We start from the raw sequence: 12,973 nt of genomic DNA, 5'->3' as shown, positions 1-12,973 counted from the left end.
GTATCAAGATGATCTGAAGCATGTCCACATACTCTCAAGAACACCCAGAGGGGCAAGGGTGTAATCAGTGGCAGAGCACTTGCCTGGCATTCAGGAGACCCTGGGTTTGATCTCTCGCACAGAAAAACAACAAGAGAAGCAACAAAAAGAGTTTGGGAAAAAAGAAATATAATTGGTACTGCTTAGTACATTTTAGGCAATGAAACCTGTTTCAAATCCCTTTCTAATAGATGAGTTTGTAGCCTCTTTGAGTTATGCACCCATTTCTGCCAAAACTGTAAATACCTGACAAAAAGATATGCAGTGTTTATTCCTTCTGATCCAACATTTTCACTTCTAGGAATTTATTGTAGAAATTTCCTTCAGTCAAATAAACATCCGTGGGCACAAAAATATTAACTTTTAAGTTATGATACAGGTGATGTGTATACAAACAAAACTATATCCCCTCGTAAGAAGAAGCTTTAATAAATTTAATTGCAGCATTTCGATTATGAAGGCTATTCAGAGCCATAGAAAAATATTTATTTAGTTACTGGAAAGTTATTTTATCTTGCCACATTGTTGTGTCTTTAATTCTTCTTGTAACAAATTGGGATATAAATAACTACACAAACAAACAATGCCCTGTGAAATCACAGTAGCAGAATGGGAAATAACTTTCTTATTGTTACTGGATAGAAGCACCTGCATGTTGGGGAAACAATGTGCGTATACTCAAATTAATGAATATTAATGAATAGAATACTATGCGTCACACTCCTCTGGGTTGAGAGGGTGCTACACTGTGGCAGAAGCTATTGGCTATTTACCAAAATTTGTATTTATTTACTTATTTATTTATTTGGATACCGGGGATTGAAACCAAGGGTGCTCTGTCACTGAGCTACACCCCAGTCCTTTTGTAATTTTTAATTCTATATTTTGACACAGAGACTCACTAAGTTGCCCAGGCTGACTTTGACCTTGTGCTCCTCCTGCCTCAGGAGGCAGGGGTTACAGGCCTGCACCACCCTACCTGGCCTGTGTCCCTTTTTCGTAGGAAGAGTACACTACATTTTCAGTTATGTGGTCATGTGACTGAGTCCCAGCCAGGGGAATGGGCACAAAAGTCCCCCTGTGTGCCATGTCCAGGCCCTACCCATCATGTCCTTCTAGTCTCACTCTGCTGTCTTAGTCCCTCCCGGCTGGCTATGATCTTAGTGAAGGCTGGAGACTGTTAGAAGATGAAAGAAACTTGCCAAGTGCAGACCCCTGAGTGAGGATATAGAAAAGAACTACTACCAGCAAAAGCAAGAAATAAGCCTCCATTGTGTTGAGCCATTACTTATTTGGGTCTATTAATTATTAGAACTTTGCCCTAAAAAATGCATAGAATTAGAGATAATCTTTGAAATAATTATTTTATAGTTTTATAGAGGATTACTATACATTATCAACTAAATTTGAAAGATCTAAGTCAACATATCAAATGATCTGGGTTGTTTTTTCTTTTTGCTTATTTGCAAAATGCCTACAACTTGCCAAAATACAGTGGAAAAGTAGACCATTCTTGTTGTTTACTTATTGATAAATGTGATGAGAAGTAATGAAAATCTAATTAATTTGTGTATTTGTCATTGATATTCGGAAGACATTCTTAAAATGTTTAAATAATTCCAAATTATACTTCTCAATTCAAAGTTCTTGTCTTTTATTTCAACTCTGAGCAGCCCAATGTTTTACAAACTTCCAAAAGAAAAAAAAAAAGTTTTTTCACAAATTGGAATGCTACAGTGGTATCATGTTCAAAACATGCACTTTTGTTTTTATGTAGCATCCAGAATAATCACTACAGGAGAAAAAAAAAGAAATGTGTCGGTTTCATTTATAATCTATAGCAAAAACTTGCTTAAAGCCAGTCATGGTGATGTGCATTGTAATACCAGTCTCTCTGGAAGCTGAGGCAGGAGGATCACAGGTTTGAAGTCAGCCTCAGCAACTTTAATGAGATCCTGTCTCAAAATTTTTTTGGTGGGGAGGGTACCAGGGATTGAACTCAGAGGCACTCGACTACTGAGTCACATCCCTGCCCTATTTTGTATTTTATTTCAAGACAGGATCTCACTGAATTGCTTAGCGCCCTGCTAAGTTGCTGAGGCTGACTTTGAACTTGAGATCCTCCTGTCTCAGCCTCTCCAGCCGTTGGGATTGCAGGCATGCGCCTGGCTCGAAATTTTTAAATAAATAAATCAAAAGGACTGAGGGATACCCAGTGGTCATGCTTCAATTCCCAGGACAAAAACAAATCAAACAAAGAATAAAACCTGCCTAGAATATTACACATACAATTAAATGTTGGGAGAGACTTCTACCTGGTGATATCTAGATGCACTTAGCAGAGGAAACATCTTTACAGCAAGAAAATATTTTCACATACTGGAACAAATATTCACAACTGAAAGTAGCATATGTATAATTATATTCCTACCGATATGTTTAAAACATTTTTCCATCCATGTGTTTCAGATTTCTTCTATATCTTTTATATTTTAGTCTGTCTTAGAGTGCATGGGTTAAGATTTTCATCATAAATAATCTTTTGTTCAAGTGAAAAGAATTCATCCTATCTCAGGCACAAGATTCTGAAACCCCCCTCATAACAAACTCCCTCTGCAGGTCAGCAGGGTGCCATCAGCACTAACAATCATTTTCTATTTCTTTCTAAATATAAACACAAGGACTTCTTGCACAGAGCACCTCACCGACAATTGGATTGCAGTGGGTATTTCCAGATCTTACAAACACCTGCCAGCCTTGGATCTCTGCACAGAGGGAAGAATTGTTAAGCCAAAAGCCGGCTGGATGAGAAATCTGGTTGTGTAGATGTCTTTTGCTATACAAGTTAAAATTATCACATAACCATCATCATCTGACAATATGAATGTTGTCTGACTTTCGGCTTCTCTAAGCCATAAAATCAGTTGGAATTTGGATTTCTATTTGTGTTTAATAGCAAATTAAACATGCAAAGTTTAAAAGTCAATACACAAGGAGCCGACTGTGGTGGTGGATACCTGTAGTCCCAGCGAGTCGGGAGACTGAGGCAAGAGGATCATAAGTTTAAGGTCTCAGCAATTTAGCAAGGCCCTAAACAACTTAGCGAGATGTCTGTTTCATAATAAAAAATAAAAATGGTCTGGGCATGTGGCTAAGTGGTTAAGCATCCCTTGGGTTCAGTCCCCATTAGAATGAAAGAAAAGAAGGAAGGAAGGAAGGAAGGAAGGAAGGAAGGAAGGAAGGAAGGAAGGAAGGAAGGAAGGAAGGAAGAAAGAAAGAAAGAAAGAGAAAGAAAAGAAAAAAGAAAAAGAAAAAACAGTGCACGAGGGTTAGGAAGTAGCTTGGTAGTAGAGTACTTGCCTAGCATGCACAAGACCCTAGATTTGATCCACGGTGATGCAGAAATAATAAGTAAATAAATAAATAAAATGAATCCCCAGTGTCACAAAAATAATAAAAGAATAAAATAAAAAAAAAAAACAGTAAGTAGGAATTTGTCCTCAGGTATCATAATTAACAAAGCAATGGGGTTAAAGCTATTTATCAAGGGGGAAAAGTGTTATGTATTCTTTGTTGAATAAATGAGGCATATAGGGAGGGTGAACACCCCAATATTATCTTTTTTAAAATGAATGTCACTCAGATTATCAAAATAATAAACTATTCCATATCAGTAGGAATTGTCCTTGTGGTTGTACTTCTTGAGTGTTAATGGGAAGTGCTTTAGAATGATTAACGGGATTTTAATGGTAGTGTGAAAAAAAGTTAGAATGCTCAAAGAAAGGAACCAAGGGAGAAGGAGCCCGGGAGCTACCAACACTGCAGCAAGAGGCACCAAGGCCTCTGCAGGGGTGCATAGCCTGAGCAGAAGCTGGAGAGGGAACCCCCCACATGCAATGGGTGGCTCTCATGCACTGCCTTTCAAAGACGATGCAAGACATGGTTTCTCCCCTACAACTGTATTTAAGTTCCTTAAACAACTGCACATCTGGAACCCACCAGAAAGTGAGGAAAAGATAAGAAACACAATAGTAGTTATTAAAAGTTTAAGAAATAGCCAGGGGTGGTGGCACATGCCTATAATTTCAGCAAATGGAGAGGCTAAGGAAGAAGGATCACCGGTTTGAGGCTAGTCTCAGCATCTTAGCAAGATCTTGTCTTAAAATAAACAATAAAAAGGGCTGGGGATGTAGCTCAGTGTTAAAACAACCTTGAGTTCAATTCCCAGTACAAAAAAAAAAAAAAGGCTAACGAACTACTTAATGTACTCTAACCATAACTATATGTCTCCAAGGACAGGTCACAATCTCAAGCAACCTTACTGTAACAGTACTCCATGCACTCCCTTATTCATTTATCCTAGCATTTAGGCAGCAAATAGAAGTTATGCTCCAGCTCTGAGCCCAGCTCGGTTGCTAGGATCTGGGATTATTCCAGTGAACAAGATAGATCAGGTCCCTGCCTCCAGAGTGGGACTGTAGGATGATATGATTTTGGAAATGGGTATAAAGGGCCATCTTATGTGCAATTCCAAAACATCATAGATATTATGATACTTCTTCATTTTGATGACTTGCTCATTTGGTCAAGAAATATTTAGTGAATGCCTGCTGTGTGGATTCGTTAGGATATACTTGGAAGGGCAGACTTCATCTAGTTCTTTTCTCAACCAGAAGAGTTTCAGATTGAATCACATTCCTGACTGTTGGTGGAATATCCCAAGGAACGGCATTTGTGTGTGTGTGTGTGTGTGTGTGTGTGTGTGTGTGTGTGTGACTCTGGGGAATGGAACCTAGGGCCTTGTGTATGCTAGGCAAGTGCTCTACCACTGAGCCACATCTCCAGCCCCAAGAAACTGTTTCTTTAATGGGTATTGTCAGGCACATGGTAAACATTCCAAAATTGTTTTTGTTTGTTTGTTGGTTGGTTGGTTTGTGTGAGATGGATTCTCACTATGTTGTTCAGACTGGCCTTGAACTACCAGAGTTCAAGTGATCCTATCTCAGCCTCCTGAGCAGCTGGAATTATAGGATTCACTACTGTCCAACCCCAAATGTTTATTGAATGCATGTTTAAAATGAACGCATTTCAGGAATCACACATTCCAAAACACTCCTTTTTTGAATTCCACGTACCATTCATTTTGGCATTTTGTCTATTCTACAGACGAATGAGTTGACTTTTTCATGGAAAGCCCAAGTGAGAGCGAGAGGGTCTTGGGACCAGAAACACTACCTTTGATATCCTCTTCTCTCTAAAAGCTTTACAGAATACAGCATAGAGAAGCACTCAATCAAAATATTGAACAAAAAATTTCACAAGTGGATGTAGACTACTGATCTCCCAGAAGATCCTGGTATCTTCAATGCTGGATCTTCCCTTCTTGTGTCTTGGTAATTTTTGGAGTTTCAATCACACCATTCTTAATCCTCTTTCCAAGCCTTTGTTCCTGTTGCTCTCCCTCCTGTTCTCCCCATCCTATCCATTTCTACCTGCTCATTATATTCTTACCCATTAAAGACACAGTCAAAAAGTATTCCTTTCCTTCCTAGGAGCCTTCCTGAGTTTTACTACCTCCCTCTCTGCACTTAGGGTGGCGACATCTTTGCCATTCCCCTATTTTGGGCTAACTTCTTCCCAGGACTGTTCCAAGTCAGTGTGCTGGGAATGCTGTTTGCTGTTCCAGAACCATCCTCTACCCTTCAGGCCCCCACTCTGTATAGTGAGATGCTGGCCTTTGTGAGTTATGGCCATGGCCTCCCTGTTCTCTGCTCCTTGGTTGAGTTCAACCAATGAAAGTCAGAGGGTGGGAGGAGAGAGGCATTCCACTGATTGGCCCCATCACCTCCCTGCTGGGACACAGTTTGTTTCCACTCAGCTCCTGAAGGCCACCACTCCTGTCAGGTGGTCGCCTCCCACAGCTATGGCCACAGGTACAGTCACAGCTTGCCCAGACTTCCAGTCTTACCCCTCCCTTTACCTCGGGAGGCAAGTTTAGGTGGCAATGGCTCCCCAGCGTTGCTGGTTCCTTATGCCCTACCATCCTTCTGAGTTTCCATTACCCCTGCCAACATATTTGTAAATAGTCCCTTCATTAAATCCTCCTTAATTACCATGCTTGAATGCACCATCCATTCCATGCCAGCACCCTGACTGACAGAAGCAGCAACTGTGAATTTTGCCTCTGTGTATTCCCATGGGCTGTACCTCTCCATAGTCCCCCTGGTGTCTAGCTCACTCAGGGTACATAGGAAACATTTGCTGAAGGAGGGAATAAAATGAAGTATGATCCCTCATCCTTGAATTAAAATTTTAAAAAACCTCTACACTCTCAACTAGTAAGAAGATTCAACTTCATCTAGTACTTACACATAACCAACTGTAGCACACACCATTTCTTTTGTTCTCAGCCAGGTGAGGTGGCACACACTTGTAATCTTAGGGACTTAGGAGGATGAGGTAAGAGGATCTCAAGTTCAAGGTCAGTCTCAGAAATTTATGGAGGCCCCCAGCTACTTAATGAGACCCCATCTTAAAAAAATAATAATGAAACAAAAAAGGAATGAGGATGTGGCTCAGTGGGTAAGCACCCCTTGGTTCATCCCTGGTACCAAAACAAACAAAAAAACTCAACTTTTGCTCTCATAGTGTTTTACCCATAACACTAATTAATCTATATTAAAATGGTTCATATATTTAAACCCACTTATTCTTCTGGGAAAAATAAGTTGGACTCAGATAAATTGAGTTTGCTTAACTGACATTTCCCTTCTTTTCTTCCTTCTTTTTTCACTTGGTTTTTTTTTTTTTTTTTGTTTTGTTTTGTTTTTGTTTTTTTGCAGTACTGGGGATTGAACCCAGGGGTGTTCTACCAGTGAGTTACATCCTCAGCCTTTTTTTTTTGGGTCGGGGGCATACCAGGGACTGAACCCAGGAGCACTTAACCACTGAGCCACACCCCCAGCTGTTTTTATACTTCATTTAGAGACAGGGTCTTGCTAAGTTCCTTAGGGCCTCACTAAGTTGCTGAGGGTGGCTTTGAACTCAAGATCCTCCTGCCTCAGCCTCCTGAGCCGCTGGGATTACAGGCATGTGCCACCGTACCTGACTTCACTTGTTTTTTAGAAGTTTCTTTACTGATGGCCCATTCATACCAGACTGTGCCCCTCCCCTCTGCCAGTTCTTTCTCTAGATATGATTCTGCATAATGAGTAGACAAGCCATAGATTTCCTCAGAAAGTCTCATTTCTTTCTCTCTCTCTCTCTATCTCTCTCTCACTCTCTCTCTTCTCTCTCTCACTCTCTCTCTCTCTCTCTCTCTCTCTCTCTCTCTCTCTCTCACACACACACACACACACACACACACACACACACACACAGTGCTGGGGATTGAACCCAGGGCCTTGTGCATGCGAGGCAAGCACTCTACCAACTGAGCTCTCTCCCCAGCCCTAGAAAGTCTCATTTTCATTTCTTGACCTGTTTATCTATTTCCTGTTTTCCTGAGTGTGCGAGGTGCCTGTCACGCGGACATGAGAAAAGAAGTATTTACTCTATGAAATAGAGATGGAAAGATGGATACACCAGTGACCTTGAGAACAGACTCAACGACTTCCTGAGCAGTCTTTTTTCTAAATGGCAGAGACTGGTACCTCTCACAAGTCAACTCAGAGTCCTGCAGTCTGGAGTCCCCTGCTCAGTGGCCTGCAGGAAGTAGCCTTTGGGCTTTTCTGCCTTGTCTTTTAGAGTAACTGGATGGCCTACAACCAGAAAACCCATGTTCCCTGAACCACGCTTGCTTGAACGGTAGGCCTATCTGATTAGCATCCTTTTAGCATAACTACTATTGTTCACCAATAATGCTGCAGTTAGTGAATTTATAGCCATTATTCCCTGATCAACTACGGCTTTGCGTATGCTAGGTTATGAGTAGCAACAGTAGGTTGCTTGTGGTGGGAATGTCCTACTATTCAACCACAACCTGAAGGACTAAAAGCAGACAAAATGATTTTAGCTGAATGATTTGTCATTATGGTCACTGTAGCATTAAACCTATCTGAGAGATTTGGGCAGCTGTTTTCCTTACCAAAAAATTCAGAGAAAGGAGGAAAAGACACATCATGAACTAACTCCAAATTTCTATTTTATAAGAGAAGAGCCAGTCTGGTGGCTCATGCCTGTAATCACAGTGACTTGGGAGATTGAGGCAGGAAGATCACAAGTTCCAGGCCAGCCTCAGCAACTTAGCAAGAACCTGTCTCAAAATGAAAAAGAAAAAGGGCTGGGGATGTAGCTCAGTGGTAGAGTACCCCTGGATTCAATTCCGGGTACAAAAAGAGAGACAGAGAGGAAATGATTTGTAATGACTGACAAAGAACTACATACTAACTCTCATTGATAATATATTCAACATCATTTCTACTTTTTCACCAGGATGAAATTGTGGGGTAAAGCCAGGTGGGTTTTCCAAAGGTAAATGTAACAATCACTATAAAATGTGGAAGGATTTAATCCCCTCTAGTTTCTGACCTTTACTGCATTCGGAGTTCAGATGGCACTAGCCTACCCACCCTCTGGAGATAAGAAGGAAATAATCAAATGACCCAAATAAGATTTAGTCCTAGAAATAAGGGGATAGATGGTGGTAAGCAAATGAAGCAGTGGCACAGGGGTACACTCTGAGCTTTACGTTGTGGCTTTCCTCGGGAGTGGATAAGCTGATGATTTTCTTTCCTCCCAAGATGCTCTTGTTCATACTTCCACAAATGACAGCTACCTCTAACTTCTATGGTAATGCTTAAGGATTAAAAAAAAAAAAAACAACCTGAAACCATTTCTTCATGACAAGTAAAATGGTTTAAAAAGACAAGCCAAATAGATAAAGAAACATTTTACAATCCAAGCAACCGCAAACAGCTCAGGTTAGCGTCAGAAATAGGGAAGTATCGGGACAATTTTGCAGCATTGAAGGAAGTCTTTGAGTTGAATAATTGAATTAGAGACAGCTAGCATAGCTCTATGAAAGCGATACCTTGTGTACCTTACTAGTTGGAGTGCTTTAGAGAGCATTACTGCCTTAGAAAGAAAATGGAACACAATGGATGTCATATAATTGTTAAAAAGCCATTGGATGTTGTTAACAATGAAGATTATTGGCTAAGACCACATCTATTGTGTAAGGTAAAATAGCTTGTTGGATTAAAAAATTGTTCAAAACCTATAAAAAGTGAGTGAATGTTAATGGTAATTTTTTTTTTTTTAAACTGAAGAGTGGTTATCAGTAAGGGTGAAATAATAGCTTTGAAAGCAAATGACTCAGTGGAAGAATACACACAATCCAACCTCATTACATTTGACTATTATGGTTTCTCCTCTGATACCACATACTAAATTTCCAGGTATTTTTAACACTACGGTGTTTATTGACTTGTAAGACAGTATACATCTTCTTCCTTTCTGAAGAAGAAATGGAAAGAAAGGGGAATATTTAACAGAATACAACTCAGTGTGTTGACTGTGATTACTGAAGCACAAAGTCTTGACTTTATAAATTCGGCTATCTAAAAGTTACAGGTATATATTTTCATCTATCCATAGAGATAACAACCAAAAGTAAAGGCTATTTTACCTGTATTACTATTTTTCTGTGTATATACAAATTTGGCTTATGACAAATTATTAGCAGACTCTATGTGTACAAACAGGCAGATTTGACATTGCTGGTAGATCTGATTCATGACGGTCTAGCAAAGACTGCAAACTGAATGTGATAGCACATGCCTATAATGTTAGCTCTTTATTAGCTAGGAGTAATTATTTCCTCAGCTATTAATAAAAGTTATTTTTAAATTGTGTTTGCATCTTAGAATAAGAACTAGAAGGAAACGAGGAATTGTTTATTTGCCTGTGGTCAGAGGTAAATAAAGCTATTTAACCAGAGCATTCAAATCTCAGAGATCTCCAGATTCCACCAGGCTGCCAATCAAGATATTCCCATGTTTTACTACTGAGATGTTTACTGAGTCTGTGTTCTGCTGAAATAGCTTCCATGTTAAGTTCTTTTAACATCTTTGACCTCTCAAGGCATGGAGAACTACCACCAAAATTCCTCCAGAAAACACAGATATTTTCAAGATATTAGCCTCTCTCTCTCTCTCTCTTTTATTTCAGTCACTCTTCTTGAAGTTCAGCCTTTCTATATGCTGTGGTCATAGAAATGCCCATTAAATGGGCTAGGGATGTGGCTCAGTGAGTTCCAGTGCTGCAAAGAAAGGAAAATGGAAAGAAGAGAAGAAAGGAGAAGAAAGAAAAGAAATTCCCATAAGATATTTCTATCACAATCACTTTGGGTTCTTTTTCTCCTTTGTATTTTTAAAGAACCGTGAATCTGTCAAGTGTGTTGACCCAGGCCTGTAATTCCATGACTAGGGAGGCTGGGGTAGGAGAATCTCAAGTTAAAGATCAGCCTGGGCAACTTAGCAAGATCCTGCCTCAAAACAAAAAAACAAACAAAACAAAAAAACAAAACAAAACAAAAAAAGAACTGGATACAAATCAGTGGTGCCCTTAGATTCAATCCCCAGTTTAAAAAAAACAATCCCACAGTGAACCAAGTAGATTTTTTTTGTATTCTCATCAATACTGAAGTCCAGTCCTGAAAGTAGAATTATTCCTGAACTATGCATGCTGTGTCTCTTTTTAAATTTCTGTTATCTTTTTAAGACCATTTTGGAAAGATATTAGATATTATGTATACAAACCACATACAAATGGGCATCATGTAAAGTGCAAAATCTCAGGAGAGAAGTAAACAGACAATTCTTTAGTTTTTTAGTTAATGACAGAAGCGCATGTAAAATGATGACAAGAAGCAACCTGAAGTCAGGGAGGTATAATGGCTTGGATGAAAAGGAGCCCTCACTCCTCTGGGTGGCAGAGCAGTTACCATCCCTTCCTATCAACACTGGAGTGAATGTACAGATCCCTTCCTCCAAAGCAGCAGAAAAAAATAAAATGGATTTTGTAATGGACCATTATAGATGTTAATAGACAACTACAGAATTAACAAGCAGCCCATCTCTGACATCAGCATATATAAATAGGAACATGAATAGCTACAGAGAAAGAAATAAAGTTGCTGAAGACACTTGGCACTAGATTTCAAACTTTAAGTAATATCCAGAGACTAGGATTCCTCTGTAATTCAAAAGTCATCCTTAGCAGGTGATGTGACATACTCCTATAATACCAGCCACTTGGGAGGCTGAGGCAGGAGGATTGCAAGTTTGAAACCAACCTCAGAAATTTAGTGAGACCCTAAGCAACTTAGCAAGATCCTGTCTTAAAAATAAAAAAGCAAAAGGACTGGGGGTGTGACTCAGTGGTAAAGCTCTTCTGGGTTTAATCCCTAGTACCCACTCTCAAAGGCATTCCTGATTTGAAGAAGAGGCCAGGACAGCATGGGCCATTAGATATGACCAGGACAGAGCCCAGAGGGGGACAATAATAACCCATAATCAGTTGATAAGGAAGAAGAACCCCAAAAGAACCAGGACAACTAATTCTGTAATCTTAGTGGCAAAAGGATCCATCCATTCCTCATTGTGAAAAGGAGACACACTTTGGTTCACCTTTATATTATTATTATTTTTTTTTTTACTAACTGACGTAGTATTCATTTCCCACTATGCTTCATTCCTACCCTGCTTGTCATTTTGCAATCTTGAAAGAGCCTTGTTTCATGTTCCCCTTCATGTATCTATACTTGGAGACAAGAGGGTGGGTTTCTTCTGTGTCCTGTTGCTAGAATATATAGGAAAAATAAGCAGAATATGTAGGAAACAAACAAACAAACAGACAAAACTGGTCCTGTTTGAGTGTGCCACCTATTAGTCACTCAAGGACACCTATGCCACCTACTAGTCACTCAAGGACTCCTATGCCACCTACTAGTCACTCAAGGCACCTATGCTACCAATGACTCACTCAAGGACACCTATTTTGTGAAGAAAAGGGGTTCAGTGAAATGTTCACTTTCTGCCAAGTAGGGTTCTATAAATCGTCTTTGTCAACAGTGCAAGATAGAACTTGTGAGAGCTCCAGAGTTAGTCCCTGTTTTCAAATCCTAGGCAAGATGGACTCTGAAGATTCCAGGCCACCTCCAATCTTTCCTTTGCTTTCCTGATCAGAGGCAATGTGGGCATGAGGCAGAAACTAACAGTTAGTAGCTTAAATAAAGCAAAAGTCTTATCTTAGGTAACTGCTTGTCTTAGTCTTGTTGGGCCACTGTAACAAAATATTCCAAGTTGGGTAGCTTAAGAACCAGAAGTTAGGAGCTGGGGAGATAGCTCAGTCGGTAGAGTGCTTGCCTTGTAAGCACAAGGCCCTGGGTTCGATCCCCAGCACCCTCCCCCCGCCCCCAAAAAAAAAAAAAAAAAACCAGAACCATTTTCAAGGCCAATCTGACAATGTGTTCTCACAACAGAGGTGGAAGGGGAGAGTCCTTCTGGGCTTTCCTTTTGAAGGTCACTAATACCATCTGTGAAAACTGTGCCCTCATGACCTAATCATTCTAAAAGTCCCCACGCCCTAATACTATGGGGGATAAGTATGTCCATACCTTGGGGATTAGTATTTCAACCTGTGAATTTTAGGGGCACAAACATTTAGACCATAGCATTCCACCTTTGTCCTCCAAAACTTCATATCCTTCTAGATTCCACAATTCATTTCATTTCATTTCATTTCATTTCATTTCATTTCATTTCATTTCAAAAGTCTTAACTCATTCCAGCTTCAATTTACCAACTCTAAATTCTGGAGCCTCCTCTAAATATCTAAACCACATATGGGTCTGACTCAAGCTGTGGTTCCTTTTGAGCCAAACTGTCCTCCACCTGTGAGTTTGAAATCCAATGTCACATGCTTCCAAAAG

At 39.9% G+C, this 12,973-nt stretch overlaps 1 non-coding gene across 1 annotated transcript; it reads left to right on the top strand.

Annotated features, from left to right (window-relative positions):
- Positions 1 to 12,376: 12,376 nt before the first annotated feature.
- Trnat-ugu (transfer RNA threonine (anticodon UGU)) lies at positions 12,377 to 12,454 on the top strand. Its single transcript has one exon. It is a non-coding gene; the product is annotated as a tRNA-Thr (tRNA).
- The last annotated feature ends 519 nt before the right edge of the window (positions 12,455 to 12,973 follow it).

This window comes from Sciurus carolinensis, chromosome 2 (assembly GCF_902686445.1).
Source record: "Sciurus carolinensis chromosome 2, mSciCar1.2, whole genome shotgun sequence".
Taxonomy (NCBI): Eukaryota; Metazoa; Chordata; class Mammalia; order Rodentia; family Sciuridae; genus Sciurus; species Sciurus carolinensis.
The sequence above is the reverse complement of the archived record's forward strand: the minus strand, read 5'-3'. Positions and strand labels throughout refer to the sequence as shown.